Raw genomic sequence first — 15,460 nt, 5'->3', positions numbered from 1 at the left:
TTTGCTATTTGGGGAGCAAAATAACTGATGATGGTCGAAGTAGAGAGGATATAAAATGTAGACTGGCAATGGCAAGGAAAGCGTTTCTGAAGAAGAGAAATTTGTTAACATCGAGTATAGATTTAAGTGTCAGGAAGTCATTTCTGAAAGTATTTGTATGGAGTGTAGCCATGTATGGAAGTGAAACATGGACGATAAATAGTTTGGACAAGAAGAGAATAGAAGCTTTCGAAATGTGGTGCTACAGAAGAATGCTGAAGATTAGATGGGTAGATCACATAACTAATGAGGAAGTATTGAATAGGATTGGGGAGAAGAGGAGTTTGTGGCACAACTTGACCAGAAGAAGGGATCGGTTGGTAGGACATGTTCTGAGGCATCAAGGGATCACCAATTTAGTATTGGAGGGCAGCGTGGAGGGTAAAAATCGTAGGGGGAGACCAAGAGATGAATACACTAAGCAGATTCAGAAGGATGTAGGTTGCAGTAGGTACTGGGAGATGAAGAATCTTGCACAGGATAGAGTAGCATGGAGAGCTGCATCAAACCAGTCTCAGGACTGAAGACCACAACAACAACAACAACATCTCGCGTTTACATTAACCTGTGATAATTTAGTGTTAATCACTTAAATATGTAACCTAGGCAAATGTTTCCCGAAATTTCATTATTCTACACAAATTATTTTTTGGTTTTTCGATTTTTTCCCGTCAGTGTACGTTTGTAACTGTGAATTATTATTTGTAGGAGGGAATCTCACCAGCAAACCAAATGACATGTGTTTTGACAAAAGCATGAAGTTCGTCTTATGTTGAATTGTATTAATTTTAAAGCAGTAACTGCACTTTCTGAATACAGTAACCGAAAACCAAATAGCGACTGGTTGCTGCAGTACAACCAGCAACAATCTGAATCTCACAACTGCCACGGCCTCCAGTCATCTCTTAATTTGACAAAATTATACAAAAACTAAATGTTACAATAATGTTGAAACTGGTGTATGTTTCTGAAACTACTGAAATACAGTAAGTGATCATCAGTCATTCGCTCAATACCATGAAAGACATTCGTATCGAGAATACCTATCTTATCTCGTACTTGGTTTAAAGTTTTACAAAATACGCCGCGAATTATAGAAATATATGGGAGAATGAAGTAGATGTTATCTGGAACTGGCGCACGAATCTGCTATTTATGATATTGTTTTAGATAAATGAACAAAATCAGTCACGATATTCGACGCTTCAGCACTTATCAGTTATTAAAACCATTTGTTTGATACCATGCACATGCTCACACGTTGTACCAGAAACAAGTTTTTATGATTACAGCTTTTTTGCTACATAACTATGTGTGAAGCGAACGTAATTTCTCTAGCCGATGTACTCATGCCTAAACAGTAAGAACTGAAAATACTGACAAAGGACTGCACACATTTACATTACGATGAATCGAATTATTTCTGCAAGGAGATAATTACAATAAACTCAGCTACAAATAATACTGACCATCGTAGCAGAGGTTGGAATACTGGTGTTGGGGAAAATTTTGCACTACCAACCTTCCGCTATCAGGGTGAGAGTGAATTCTTGACTACACTTCGTTGCCAGGTGCTGCACCAACGACCTACACTAATTTTCAATAATGCCTTATAGACTGAGGTCAAATGACGCTGTGGTTGGTCATCCGTCCGTCCTATACGAACATCAAGCTCGGAAAATCCATTGGTCATATTCGAAAGTCTCTTACGCACCAGCTCTGGCGTGCTTCTTCTAACTAACCTTGAAATAATACTCATTCAGAACAGCATAACACAACCCTCAGTTTCACTAAATCACGTAAAGTACGTGTACTCCGCCCACAAGCCCTAGAAGGACACATCGGGACCGACCGACCGTCGTGATATCATCCGCCAATGCCACGCGGGTTAGCCGCGCGGTCTAGGCGTCTTGTCATGGTTATCGCGGCTCCTCCCGTCGGAGTTTCGAATCCTCCTTCGGATATGGGTGTGTGTGTTGTCCTTAGCGTAAGTTAGTTTAATTTATATTAAGTAGTGTGTAAGCTAAAGAGCATCACCTCATTAGTTTAGTCCCATAAGACCTTACCACAAATTTCCAATTTCTTTTCATCTGCCATTGGCGTCATTGGAAGCTGTATGTTGTCAGTTTTCGTAACCTGGTACAGCTAGAACTCGGTCAGACAAATCTCATGAGGCTGAATGCATCCTGTACCAGGCCTCTCCCCAAGGAATAATTCTTGGCAGCACCAGGTATCGAACCAGGATCCTCCGCATTCCAGTAAGCCACGCTGACCACTCAGCAACGGGATCAGACCCCTAAATTGCACCGAGCGAGGTGGCGCAGTGGTTAGCACACTGGACTCGCATTCCGGACGACGACGTTTCAATCCTGCCTCCGGCCATCCTGATTTAGGTTTTCCATGATTTCCCAAAATCGCGATGGTTCTTTTGAAAGAGCACGGCCGACTTCCTTACCCGTCCTTCACTAATCCTATGAGACCGATGACCTCGCTTTCTGGTCTCCTCCCCCAAAACCAACCCTACCCCCTAAATTGCACTAACTTGTAAAACCTGCGCAGCGTCGTAGAACATGCGAAATTATTATTATTATATCTGGTGTGACAACAGCTGAAAACTAAAAAAAAATTCATAATTTGACAGGTTATTTAACATCACATAATTAACCTTATGGAATACCGCTACTGCATTAGCTAGCAAAAGGAATTGGATGAATCAGTTTTCATAGACGGGTTGTAGAGATATCATCAGATTAATTTAAACAGCGAAGCATTTAACACAAACGAAACTAATAAGATAATTACGGGACTGTTTTTATCACAGTTTCTTGACTAGTTGCACAAAGTGCATTCTGATGGGGCACCAAAATCCCGGTTTTCCGTCCGAGTCAGAATATCCCTGGCTAATATAAGATCGTTTAAACCGATCTAAAGTTCTAGTTCGTTCTGGATATCATCACCGCGCCTTAAGAACATGGATAACTTTTGGTAAACTTTTCTTGCACAGAAGTAATTGTGGGGAGAAGGTTGACGTAGCGTTGAATATGTTGGGGGTCCTACACTTGGAGAATCAGATACGTAATTCACGAAATGAGATGAGATGAAATTTTAGCCATTCTAAAGTTGCGAACTAGTTTGAGTCCGGAGATTAAAGGACAACCGCCGGTTCCTGCGATTGCCCCTCACGCGACGACGCCGAGTGTTGGGTATAATTTCTGCCACACAGTTGCCGCTCATTTAATTACGACCCAATTTCACAAAGTAGCAGGCGCTGCCAGTGCTAAATGCATTATCTCTGGCGAGCCGGGGCTGGTATTAACCCTCTCCCCCCTTCTGTACCCCAGGCGGGCTGCCTTGCAGGGCCTCCTGGCCCGCCAGCTAGCGCTGGCGCGTCGTAAAAGTTAGGGATTTACGCCGGAAGCGTTATCGACATCCCTGGACTTGTCCCTGTCATTTATCACGTCCCTACTTTGTTAACGTCTGACGTGTAGTGGGCGGCAAGGACGTCAGCGCTACGTGGAGCTTGACAAGCGAAAGAAAGTCGGCGGCTTGTCTCACTGCTTCGCTACAAGATAGCTTGTCCTTACGCGAAAGGAAGTCTGTAATGGTTATACGAATATCTGGAAATTGCACGTAACATTTTGTGTAAGTAGTCGTTGACAACTCCAACAAATTTGAGAACTTTCATTGTATCGATCTGAAGTAGGAGTTTTGGAACATATACTGTGTTCATTACGAGCAACGGAAACTTACCCAGCACGGATTCAGAAAACCACGTTCTGTGAAACACAAGTAATGAATATGAAACACAAAGTAATGAATGCCATGGAGAGGTGATCTTAAGTTGATTCAACTTAGCGATATATAAAGCACTTGCACTGTCGAGTTTTGCGCATGCATCAAAGATAACAGTTTACTCCACAGTCTAAAGTTTTTTTAAAAAATCTTGTCAGCGACTCACCTTGAGACTGGCTGAAAGGGTGCCAACCGAAATATCGGTCCAAGAGTGAATAATATCCCAGATGCTCTCCCGAATAATGGTGGTAAATTTGATCTCTGGAAAACTGAAAGAAACCCATCGATACGATAGCCACACTCGTCTCGTTAACGAAAAATAGTCAATAGGAAGCTACTCTGACATGAAGGGATTGGCAAATGAAAGAAAATAGTGTCGGCCTGAATTAGATCATTCGCAAAGCAAAAGGTCGATCTCCTCCGACCTCCTCCGCCCCCCACCCCCCAAATAAAAGGGAAGAGAATGTGGTAACTCGTAAATGCTACACATACTTTGCATTAATATGTATGCTTTATATATGTGGTTCAAGGTTTCCATTGGCAGTCGTTACTGAAAAATTACTGGAAAAAGCGATTGATGGGTCCTTATGGGTTTCAGTTCGTCTTGACAATTTAAGGCATCGGGCCCTAATATCGTCCCTGCTCCTAATATCGTCCCCCCTCCCCCCAACCCTCCCCCCCACCCTCAACCCTAGGAATTTCCATTTTCCACAGTTGGTAAGAAATATTTAACTGTGCGTGCGTGTGTGACCTCAGTCCATACTTCAGGCAGTCCGCTTAGTGAAGCACTCTTAGCTTCCATGTACGAGGAAATGCATCTTTTTACTCTCAAGTGAGTCACTGAAGCAGTCAAATTAACGGCCTGCTATTTCTAGTGGGAGCACTGGTATGTTTTCAAATATTCGGCCTTATTTCAATCGTGTGTTGTAGCTTCGGGCGTGTAACTGCTGTTGTCAACGGTTTGACCTATGTTGTTCTATCGGTCATTATTATAATTCTGCGAATTTTCGTAATTTCGTCCCCTTTGCAGTTCCTATTTTCGTCCCGGGGACGAAATTTGGAACTGTTATGAAGAATTCTTTTTATTTGCTATTGAGAGAGATTACTTTACTTTATCCAACTGAAAAAGGCAAGCGGAGACAAAGGGATACGTTGCTCAAACTGCTTGTTTTTTTCTCACAAAGCATGCCCTTCATCGACCCAGACACAAATTCAAATGTGACACATGTTCAGAAGTCTGAAAATAAATTGAAAACATTGAAACATTGTTTATTCATGGTCTCAAATTGCGATCATTTTCTTTTGTATTTCTATTTTTGCAGCGTTAACAATTCTACCAAATACTGACTTTATTATGTTATAACACTTTAATTGTAAGTTACCTGCAAATGGAGAATAAATTCAGAAATACATACACAAATCTGTAGCCTTTTCCGCAACCTTCCAGGATTTATACAGGTCCTACCCTACTAAGGTGTCGAAATATGGGCTCCTTCCCTTATCAAAGACATTCTTACTAATAACCGTGCTGCTGTAATACGGATGGCACATATCTATGCATAAATTCTCCCGTTTCCCTGTAGAGATCCAAAGAAACTTAAAATATTTGAGTACTTTCAAAAATGATGAGCACGTTCTTGAAATATAGCCATAACAATATTATAAATCTTTTGTAATGCTTTACTTACTCTTTTTAAATTAAAGGCTCTTTGATAAGCAGTATTACAACCAGCACGTACCAATGGCATGGATATCCACTTCCCAGCAATATCTTAAAGGCAAGCCAATATTATTTTTGGGCTAGGTTTGAGTGAGTGTGTGTGTGTGTGTGTGTGTGTTTGCGTGAGAGAGAGAGATTGTGTGTGTGAGTGTGTGTGTGTGTGTGTGTGTGTGTGTGTGTGAGAGAGAGAGAGAGAGAGAGACAGAGACAGTGAGAGGGGGAGGGAGAGAGGAAGGTTGCGGAAAGGGGAGGGGTTGGGATGCAATCAGTATTCAGAGCGGTTTGACGCGGCACGCCGTTACTTCCTCTCCAGTACTCAACGTCCTCGATTATTTTTTGGATATATTCCAACCTCTGTCTATCCTGCAGTTTTTGTCGCCTCTAGTACCATAGAAATTACCACATGATATTTCAACACATGTGCTGTCATGCAGACCCCTCTTTCACTGATTTCCAGAGTATTTTCCCCGCAGATTATACGGATAACTTCCACTTTTCTTACCGTAGCAATCTTTTTAATGTTTTGCATTCTTCTATTAGGCGACATGTCAGACACTTCGGTTTACTTATCACCCTGGTTTCCCACAGTCCATAATTCTCTTTCATACGATGTAATGTTCGCGAGGTCCATTCTCAGAAATTCAATACACAAACTGAGCCCTGTGTCCGGTTATTAGCGTTTCATTACCAAATGCCCTCTTTCCCAGTGCTTTTTTGTTTCTTATGTCCGATTTGCTTCGTCCGCTGGGCGGTATTTTGCTTCCAATGGAACAGAATACCTTCACTGCTACTCATACGTTTTCCTACATTTTGATCTTGTAGTTTATCGCTAATTTCATTTTTGCTATTTACACTCCTGAAAATTGAAATAAGAACACCGTGAATTCATTGTCCCAGGAAGGGGAAACTTTATTGACACATTCCTGGGGTCAGATACATCACATGATCACACTGACACAACCACAGGCACATAGACACAGGCAACAGAGCATGCACAATGTCGGCACTAGTACAGTGTATATCCACCTTTCGCAGCAATGCAGGCTGCTATTCTCCCATGGAGACGATCGTAGAGATGCTGGATGTAGTCCTGTGGAACGGCTTGCCATGCCATTTCCACCTAGCGCCTCAGTTGGACCAGCGTTCGTGCTGGACGTGCAGACCGTGTGAGACGACGCTTCATCCAGTCCCAAACATGCTCAATGGGGGACAGATCCGGAGATCTTGCTGGCCAGGGTAGTTGACTTACACCTTCTAGAGCACGTTGGGCGGCACGGGATACATGCGGACGTGCATTGTCCTGTTGGAACAGCAAGTTCCCTTGCCGGTGTAGGAATGGTAGAACGATGGGTTCGATGACGGTTTGGATGTACCGTGCACTATTCAGTGTCCCCTCGACGATCACCAGTGGTGTACGGCCAGTGTAGGAGATCGCTCCCCACACCATGATGCCGGGTGTTGACCCTGTGTGCCTCGGGCGTATGCAGTCCTGATTGTGGCGCTCACCTGCACGGCGCCAAACACGCATACGACCATCATTGGCACCAAGGCAGAAGCGACTCTCATCGCTGAAGACGACACGTCTCCATTCGTCCCTCCATTCACGCCTGTCGCGACACCACTGGAGGCGGGCTGCACGATGTTGGGGCGTGAGCGGAAGACGGCCTAACGGTGTGCGGGACCGTAGCCCAGCTTCATGGAGACGGTTGCGAATGGTCGTCGCCGATACCCCAGGAGCAACAGTGTCCCTAATTTGCTGGGAAGTGGCGGTGCGGTCCCCTACGGCACTGCGTAGGATCCTACGGTCTTGGCGTGCATCCGTGCGTCGCTGCGGTCCGGTCCCAGGTCGACGGGCACGTGCACCTTCCGCCGACCACTGGCGACAACATCGATGTACTGTGGAGACCTCACGCCCCACGTGTTGAGCAATTCGGCGGTACGTCCACCCGGCCTCCCGCATGCCCACTATACGCCCTCGCTCAAAGTCCGTCAACTGCACATACGGTTCACGTCCACGCTGTCGCGGCATGCTACCAGTGTTAAAGACTGCGATGGAGCTCCGTATGCCACGGCAAACTGGCTGACACTGACGACGGCGGTGCACAAATGCTGCGCAGCTAGCGCCATTCGACGGCCAACACCGCGGCTCCTGGTGTGTCCGCTGTGCCGTGCGTGTGATCATTACTTGTACAGCCCTCTCGCAGTGTCCGGAGCAAGTATGGTGGGTCTGACACACCGGTGTCAATGCGTTCTTTTTTCCATTTCCAGGAGTGTATCATTACTAACTTCTTTCTTTGCTTCACTCTCAATACATAGGGGAGAGCGTTGCACCTTGAGGATAGTGTGCCTAGGGAAAGACGATGTGTCCTAGTCATAGTTTCACTCTAGTGACACATTTTGGAACTACATTTAGAAATGCGCGTAGAGACTACCATAAGCAGTTCGCAGGATTTTCTACTGTTTTTGTTGCTGTGAGATACGAGATTGCGTTCTGCGGAGCACTCGTGCATACACTGACTACTATGAGGATGCAAATTAGATTTGCTTGAAATACCGTCGTGAGCGTTAGTTACCTTTGAGATTAGACGTGGTGAATTGATGTTAGTGAAGATTGTTTCTTAGGGCGACAAAGTCGCCATTATCAACACCTTACTGAGTTTGAACGAGGTCGTGTAATAGGGCTACGAGATACTGAATGTTCATTCCGTGATACTGCAGAAAGTCATGGTGGAATGTAGCCAAGGTACATGATTACTGGCAGCGGTGGTCACTAGAATGTACGGCCGCGAGAAGACCAGACTTCGGACGGTCAAGTGATAGAACCGAGAGGTAAGACTTCGTTGTATGGTTCTGGAGCGTCAAACTGCATCTGTAGCAGCAATCTGAGCAGCAGTTGGTACCACAGTGTCACATCGCATTGTTACTAATCGGTTTCTGCAAGGACAGCTCCGAGCCAGACGCCCTGTAGCATGCATTCCACTGACCGAAAACCACTGCCATTTGAAACTACTGTGGTGTCAAGCGAGATCACAGTGGAGGGCAGGGTGAAGACTGGCTGTGTTTTCTGATGAAAGCTGGTTGTGCCTCGGTGACAGAGATGTTTTGCTCAGGAGGAGGCCAGGTGCGAACCTGCAACCAACCTGTCTGTGTGCTAGACACATTGGACCTACACCTCGAATTATGGTCTGGAGTGCAGTTTCGTACGACAGGAGGAACACTTGTGGTTCTCTCATGCACCCTTACTGCAAGTTTGTATGTGAAGCTGGTGATTCGAATTATTGTGCTGTCATTCATGAACAGCATTCCAGGGGGTGTTTTCCAACAGGATAATTCTCGCCCGCATACCGCTGTTGTAACCAAACATGCTCTGCAGAGTGTCGACATGTGGCCTCGACCTGCTCGATGATCAGATCTGTCTCCAGTCGAACAAATATGGGACATCATCGGACGACAACACCAACTTCATCAACGACCAGCGCTAACCGTCCTTTTATTGACCTACTGAGTGCTACTGGATTTGATCTCCATCCCACAATCTGCCATCCAGCTTCGGTACAACAAAATGTACACATGTTTGTATGCTTGCATTCGACATTCTGGCTGTTACACCGTTTATTAATGTACCAGCACTTCCCGTTTGCAATGGCTTATCTCACGCTTACATAGACCTGTGATTTTGCAATATTAATCGCTTAAATATGTTACCGAGACAGATGTTTACCCGAAACTTCATTATTTTACATTAATTATTTTTTAGTATGGCGACTCGGTGTATTATGGGCTCTACGTCTTTTGCTGTGTAATGTATTAAAGCTCTTTGGAATATATTGTTAATTCTTCAGTTTGGAAGGTTTTATGGTGAGTAAAGTTCTAAGTATGTTTATGACAAAGCGTGAACGTTAGGTCATACTTCGTCGGTCGTACACTACCTGCACCTTTAAGCAGAACACGGTCTGTTAGCATAGAATATGAGGTAATTGGTAATGAACTGAGTTTCTTTAACACGTTAAGAATTTTACTTGTCTTTAAAATGGAAATTTTAAGTATGTTTCTATTTTTCTATTTCTAAATGTATTTCACTTTTTCAAAATACTTCTAGTTCATTTGATTTCATTTACTGATAACTGATGTGTAGTAGCGCAATAATGTAACAAAAGATAGTGTTGTACTTGGGTACATTATTTGGCATTAGGAAAAAGATCGCTTTCCCAAAGTAATGTTTCTAATTTCATAAACAAAGTGAAGGACACAAAACGTGAATGCTGTCATTTCAAAATGGAATCAGAAAGTATATTCCACTGCATTTATATCTCTGGTTTGAGGTGGAAGTCTAAAAAGTGTTCTATGGTACAGTTATTTTCTCTTATGTTGCCTTTAGCTTGTTCACTCTGTTCGACAATTGACCACACCACCAGCTTTCACGGAGTCTTGTTGACAACTTGTGTCCATTGTTCGTGGGGTCTGCGCCACACTCGAACCCCCATCATCAGCTCTTACCAACTGGAATCGGACTAATGTCACCTGTTCACGATTTTCCATTCGTCTAGGGTCCAACCACTATGCCCACGAGTCCAGGAGAAGCGCTGCAGGCGATGTCGTCCTGTTAGCAAAGGCACTCGCGTCGGTCGTCTGCTGCCACAGCAAATTAACGCCAAATTTCGCCGCACTGTCCCAACGGATACAGTTATCGTACATCCCATATTGATTTCTGCGGTTATTTAACGAAGTGTTGGTTGTCTGTTAGCACCGATAACTCTACGCAAACGCCACATCTGCCTGTCGTTAACTAAAGTCCGTCAGCCACTGCGTTGTCCGTGGTGAGAAGTAATGTCTTGGTATTCTCGGCACACTCTTGACACTTTGGACCTTGGAATATTGAATTATCTAACGATTTCCGGAATAGAGTGTCTCCTACATTTAGCTCCATCTACCACTCCGCGTTCAAAGTCTGTTGATTTCCTTCTTGCAGGCGTAATCACGACGGGAACCTGTTTACATGAATCATGTGTGTGCAAATGACAGTAGCGTCCACGCACTCCCTTGTACACCTTGTGTACGCGATCGCCATTTCTATATGTGCATATAGTAGAGATGGGTAGTTCGCGAACGAACGGGTGCAGAGAAACGGTTCACCAAGATGACCGAAAGGACCGAAGAACGAATTCCAAGGAACGATCGGTTCATAGTTCACTTCGGTCGCGGCGGTCTACTTATAGTTCCCGGGAACGAGGAACGATCGGTTCATAGTTCACTAGTTCACTTCGGTCGCTGCGGTCACTTCGGCAGTTCTCGTTCCAGCCTCGGTCTCCCTCGGCCGCACTCGTCGTTCTTGCATGACCACCTGTCTCATTTCCACTGCCGACTGCTCCTAGTTAGTTCAATATCCAGTTGTTCGTTTCGTTCACTGCGCTCGCCTATTTTACACGTGTTCCAAACTGTTCTTGCACTTGGCTCTGGCTATTCAGCGTCCACGACAGGTAATCAAAAAGTATTTTATGGTTACGTAAATTACATAAAAACTACGTTGTATGTGATAGGTACGTCTTTTTATGTAACAAAAGGGCATATCAGCTCACTTCATTATATCGATGAACAGCAGAAGATATACTTATAACAAGGCAAGTTTTTTTTGTTATTCATATATTTTTTGGTTTCATCGACTTGATTTAGCAGCTAACTTTCTATAGTTTGCTTAATTTTTAGTTTACGAAAATTCATATAAAACGGTTTTTGTGTATCTTTCATATACAAAACATTACATTTTGGAAGGCTCTAGTTGTTTTTAAGTTTGCTTGTTTCCAATTTGCATTACCTGCTAGTTTAGTTTCTTTGAAAAAAAAAGAAAAAGAAAAGAAAGTGGGTTATGGGTCATTTTGGCTCAGTAGGAAAAGCGGTGCCTCCCCATTTGGAAAGACAGAATGCCATAAATTCGTTTTTACTTACTATCTCAAAAACATTTGTTCAGAAGGAACTTTAAAACCAAAAACTTCACTACTGCGTACTTATTTATTATTATTATAGCTGCATTAACTTTAATAATGCAACATAAAAACCTAATTTTTACTAGCCGTGTCACGCAAGTATGAGAAAACCACATTTTATTTTATGCTTCCATAGAGTCTCTACTTCGCCTACGAACTCAGAGACAACGTGAAGTATATATAGGGTGTAAACGATTGTTTACAATGTAGCATATCTATATAGTGGAAGTCGAAACGAAGAATTTTATACAAGAGACTTGTGGTCTATTAAGTTGCGAAACAGCCACCGACAGGTTTACAAGACTACATGTGCTATAGCCCATGCGCGGCGCGTGAGATTTTCATGTTCTCTGCTCCAGCTCTCTACACGTCGTCATCGATTGTTTCGCAGTTGTTGCTTGCATTACCTTGTTATTTCTTCACTGCCTGCTTATTACATGTTTGTCTGTTTGTTGTATCTGCTTGTAATAGGCAACATATCGTCCGTAATTGGCGAGCAGTCTGTACTAGGGGCCGGTTTTCAATGAACCACCCTATGTATTTCCCTGCGATCAGCCACACAAGGCTACAGTTGGCTAAACGAGAGGTTCTGCAGAATCACAGAAATTACTTCTAAAAGTGTGTAAGAATTCTGTAATGAACAAAAACTCTATACTCCAGGGGGGAGGCAAGTGCCCCCTCTTCGTGCCCTCCATCCTTCAGTCACCTACACTACTAGTTATCAGTTTTTCATAAGAACCATATACCAAGCACAAATGAACGGTGAACGAGTAAAAATGATCGGTTCCCAAAAAAGAACGATCAGCAGTGAACTAGTTCCCAAGGATGAACGAGTATGCCCATCTCTAGCATATAGCTATCCCATGACTTGCATCACCTCAGTGTACTGGGAAGTGAACAGTGGCTGGCTCTGAGCACTAGGGGACTTAGAAGTGAACAGTCTTAAGGTGCAGGGCTCACTCTTGTCGTCATCATTGCCTGAGAGGCATTGTTTGCGAGGTAGTGTGCGAGACAGGTTTGCACTCGCCGCCTCCTCCAACTGCTGCTCAACTAATACTGCGGCCTCGGCTGCCGATTCGCGGCGTGCAGCCTCATAATTAGGAGGCGGAAACCGGCGGCAGCGGCTGCGCACACAGCCAGACGGATGCGGGCTCGGGCAGGGAAGCACCGGTAGCGGGGCCAACAGCACGGCAAACACGCCCAGTTGGCAGCCGGCTGCCATTTCTCTAGTATGTGGTGTACCGACTCTAGTCAGCCAAATCACTGTGCCCGAACGGAATGGTTAACTTCACATTTTTTCCCTTCTGCTCTTTTCTCGTTCTCGGGTAAATCAAGATGGCTTTTTGTCTGTTCAGTTGGTTTTCACAGTGTCCATTATAATTACGAGCAGACTTCAAAAACTAAGAAAATTTTTATAACCAGTCGTGCGGTTATGAGTATTATTTAGAGTTGAACTATAGGCGTGTTTAAGCTATAGAGCCATCATTAGGTTATATGTAATAGAACAACTTATAAATTTGGTGCATTTGTTGTACTACGTGTGAGTTACTTAAGAACGATACGACTTTACATACTATTTCAAGTCCCAGTTTCCATACAATATCGTTGGTTCTGTTGCTGATTGTCTTTTACGTTAATGTAGCAATAATAATCAGTTTTGGAGTGCGTCCTGATTTTTCGTTTGGTAGTGGTCAGAAATAAGTCTCAGTGTGTAGCTGACTTTTACATTTAGTGGCAGCAGCCGTGACACATGATTAGCGACTTTATTTCTTTTGTAGTGTATTTGTTTACTGATTATATTTTTTCGTTGTTATTCCAGTAGTATTCAACTGTATTTAATGTTCTGACATTTTGTTAATAATGGTCGGAAATAAACTTAATTTCCAGTTGACATTTCGCGACAGCAATTATGTCAGATCATCAGCGATATTGTATGGCTACATCTGTTTGTTGAAAATTCTGTCAGGGGTGTTACTGCTTTATACTGAATGGGTGTCTCTGGTGTTGCGTTATTTAATTAAAATTTTGTCTCTCCTTGTGTTCTGGTTAACCCAGGATCTTGGTGAATAATCCTAGTAAGGTTTTAGATAAAGCTTTTTTTTTTACGTAAGTTCCTGCGTAGACGATTAAATGTGGATATTTCTTGCGTGTAAGTATATTTCAGTTTCGTCCAATATATTCACCATTGGTCCTTTTAATGTTACGTGTAAAATATCGTCAGCACTTTGCAATGGGTCTGTTGTCTTTTGTTCATTTTTAATGCGATGGAGAAAGGTGGCTAGGCTATTGTCACTTAGTCGATATCTACTGGCGAAGTCTTTTCCTGTTTGTTCCACGTAAAATTGTTCACAGTCGTTGCAGTGAATTTTACGCTGAAGAGCCAAGGAAGCTGCTACACCTGCCTAATATCGTGTGGGGCCCCCGTGTGCACGCCGAAGTGCCGCAACACGACGTGGCAAGGACTTGACTAATGCCTGAAGTAGTTCAGGAGGGAACTGACACCATGAATCCTGCAGGACTGTCCATAAATCAGTAAGAGTGCGAGAGGGTGGAGATCTCTTCTGAATAGAACGTTGCAGTGCATCAAAGATATGCTCAATAATGTTCATGTCTGAGGAGTTTGGTGAACTATGTAGCAATTCTGGACGTGTGGGGTGTCGTTTTGCCCCGTTGGAATTGCTCAAGTCCGTCGGAATGAACAATAGGCATGGATGGATGCAGGCGATCAGACATGATGCTTACGTATATGTCACCCGTCAGAGTCGTATCTAGACGTATCGGAGTCCCATATCACTCCAGCTGCACACGCCACACACCATTACAGAGCCTCCACCAGCTTGAACAGTCCTCTGCTTACACGCAGTCTCCATGGAGCCATGGGTTGTCTCCATACCTGTACACGTCCGTCCGCTCGACACAGTTTGAAACGAGACTCGTCCGACCATGCAACATGTTTCCATTCGTCAACAGTCCAGTGACGGTGTTGACGGTCCCAGGAGTGAAGTCATCAAGGGTACACAAGTGGGCCTTCAGCTCCGAAAGCTTATATCGATGATGTTTCGTTGAATGGTTCACGAGCTAACAAATATTGATGAGCCAGCGTTGAAATCTGCATCAATTTGTGGAAGGTTTATACTTCTGTCACTCTGAACGATTCTCTTCAGTCGTCGTTGGTCTCGCTCTTGAAGGGTCTTTTTCCGGCCGGTGCGATGTCGGAAATTTGATGTTTTACCGGATTCCTAATATTCACGGTTCACTCGTGAAATAGTCTCACTGGAAAATCCCCACTTCATCGCTACTTCGGAGATGCTGTGTCACATCGCTCGTGTGCCGACTGTAGCATCACGTACAAACTCACATAAATTTTAATAACCTACCAATGTTGCAGTAGCAACCAATCTAAAAACTGCGCCAGACACTTGTTGTCTTATATAGGCGTTTCTGACCGCAGCGCCGTTTCTGCCTGTTTCCATATATCTGCATTTGAATGCGCATGCCTATACCAATTTCCTTGGCGCTTCAGTGTACATATACCTGGCACTGAGAATATTGGTGGTTTCCAGTTTCATGATGGTATTTTTGTTTCTATATTACATTCTTGTTTGATACGCAAAACCGTATAATGGTGCTTTTCAGTAGTTCACTAATTTTGTTCGATGCACTTCCCCGCCGGCCGGTGTGTTCGTGAGGTTCTAGGCGCTTCAGTCTGGAACCGCGTGACCGCTACGGTCGCAGGTTTGAATACTGCCTTGGGAATGGATGTGTGTGATGTCCTAAAGTTAGTTAGGTTTAATTAGTTCTATATTCTAGGCGACTGATGACCTCAGAAGTTGAGTCGCCATTTGAACAATGTACTGCCCTTGTATGTGTGTTCCCGTTTTTACTGCTATTTCTCTGATAAGTGATATTCCTTTACGTACAGCGGGTC

The sequence above is a fragment of the Schistocerca cancellata genome, chromosome 3 (genome assembly GCF_023864275.1).
Source record: "Schistocerca cancellata isolate TAMUIC-IGC-003103 chromosome 3, iqSchCanc2.1, whole genome shotgun sequence".
Classification (NCBI taxonomy): Eukaryota; Metazoa; Arthropoda; class Insecta; order Orthoptera; family Acrididae; genus Schistocerca; species Schistocerca cancellata.
Note: the sequence above shows the minus strand (reverse complement) of the source record.